A 2212-nucleotide genomic window follows, 5' to 3' on the forward strand; every position below is an offset into this window, starting at 1 on the left:
TGCTCAATATCAGACGTATCCTGACTGTTTACAAAGTTATCGGCATGTCACACAAGAGTGTCTGGGTAGGTCGTGATGGAGGCAGCGAGGCAACATCGTAGAGACAAAAGCCCCTCTCCAGGGGGACCCTGGGCCCGCCCTGGGGGCCGCCATCTCCTCAAGGCACCGCGGTCCATCATGACGCGTCCTGCCTTTCCCAATTGAAATCATGAGAGCTTCATCTCGGGCCGACAGCCGTGCAAATTAACATGTCAGTGCGGAACCTGGCCGGCAGATCGCGAGCAGCAGCGCTAGTGCACGACCCGGCTCGTCAGCTTTCCACACACATACATTATCCTCCAGTGCCCCATGCACTTTGGATTCCCATTTTCGGTAATTCTTCGTTGTTTTAGTCCGATTTTCTTTTTTCTCCTCGGCAAGGCAATATCCGGTTGGCTAGAATATCAATGATCATGCATCCGCCATGCTTGAAGGACTGATGGGGTTTTCATACCTCGTAGTATTTATGAATATAGTCTTGTTTCATATTCACCATAGGCATCACTTCTCGGGACACACTACACCATCACCAATCATTATCACCATCACTATAATTTTCACAATTTCCAATGTCACCGCTAACATAATCACGGACTTTCTTTGTGAATTTTCGATCCAGCTTCTTCGAGGAGGGAAGGGAGGTGGGTGGGTGGGGGGGGACTTAGGAAGGGAGGGGGGGGGGAAGGAGGAGGAGAAGTGGGGAAGGGAAGGAGGAGAGAGAAGGGGAGAGCTCGAGAGAGAGAGCTCGAGAGAGAGAGAGAGAGAGAGAGAGAGAGAGCTAGAGAGAGAGAGAGAGCTCGAGAGAGAGAGAGAGAGAGAGAGCTAGAGAGAGAGAGAGAGCTCGAGAGAGAGAGAGAGAGCTCGAGAGAGAGAGAGAGAGCTAGAGAGAGAGAGAGAGCTCGAGAGAGAGAGAGAGAGCTCGAGAGAGAGAGAGAGCTCGAGAGAGAGAGCTCGAGAGAGAGAGCTCGAGAGAGAGAGAGAGAGAGAGAGAGAGAGAGAGAGAGAGAGAGAGAGAGAGAGAGAGAGAGAGAGAGAGAGAGAGAGAGAGAGAGAGAGAGACCACATTTGTTTTAAACATGTTTGTAGTCACTGCTATAAACTGGATAGATTATACTGTTGCGAGTGGCAGTTGTGAGAGAACCCTACAGTCGTTGACTTACCGAGTAGAGAACTATATTTGATTTTGTATTACTAAAATTGCGTGACCGCACTGTCTCAGCTTCCCCTGCTGAGGAGCCCAAAGAAGAAGCACTGTCTCAGCTTCCCCTGCTGAGGAGCCCAAAGAAGAAGCACTGTCTCAGCTTCCCCTGCTGAGGAGCCCAAAGAAGAAGCACTGTCTCAGCTTCCCCTGCTGAGGAGCCCAAAGAAGAAGCACTGTCTCAGCTTCCCCTGCCGAGGAGCCCAAAGAAGAAGCACTGTCTCAGCTTCCCCCTATTGACAAAGTCGACGCACCAGTTGAGAACTCTCACACCGCCAGTGACCAAGGCCAGGATTCAACAAGCATTTACGCATCGACTTAGGAACCTGTACAGCCTTTGTCAGTCTTTGACAGCTTGGTTTATATTTATCAAACAGTTTACCCGTATCGAAAGTTCCTAACCAAATATTATCATTATAAACAACATCCTAATGCACACAGAAATCACAAGAGCGTAATGCATCAAATGAACAAATCCACAAGGGCCGTGATGAGGGTTCGAACCTACGTCCGAGAGTTCGAACCCCAGACGCGCCTTAATCGACTGTGCCACGACATGGTCAAAAGAATTGCAACTGGGAGTTCACCTGCCCTCATACGGATCTTGCAGTCTCTCCGATACACAAACAAGGGTTTTACCCAATTCCCCCGTGAAGAGGTAGCACAGCTTACTGACAGAGCCCGAGTGCACGGGTGAATTGTGTAAAACCCTGGTTTGTGTCTCACGGAGACTGCAGGAGTCGTGTGAGGGCATATGAACTCCCGGTTGCAATTCTTTTGACCATGTCGTGGCACAGTCGATTAAGGCGCGTCTGGGGTTCGAACTCTCGGACGTAGGTTCGAACCCTCATCACGGCCCTTGTGGATTTGTTCAATTTCCTAGTGCTTCCGAGCTCGTAAACTGTTTAATACATGTAAACCAAGCCGCCAAAGATTGAGAAAAATGTACAGGTCCGTAAGTAGATGCGTGAATGC

Source organism: Procambarus clarkii, chromosome 57, assembly GCF_040958095.1.
Source record: "Procambarus clarkii isolate CNS0578487 chromosome 57, FALCON_Pclarkii_2.0, whole genome shotgun sequence".
In the NCBI taxonomy this organism is placed as follows: domain Eukaryota; kingdom Metazoa; phylum Arthropoda; class Malacostraca; order Decapoda; family Cambaridae; genus Procambarus; species Procambarus clarkii.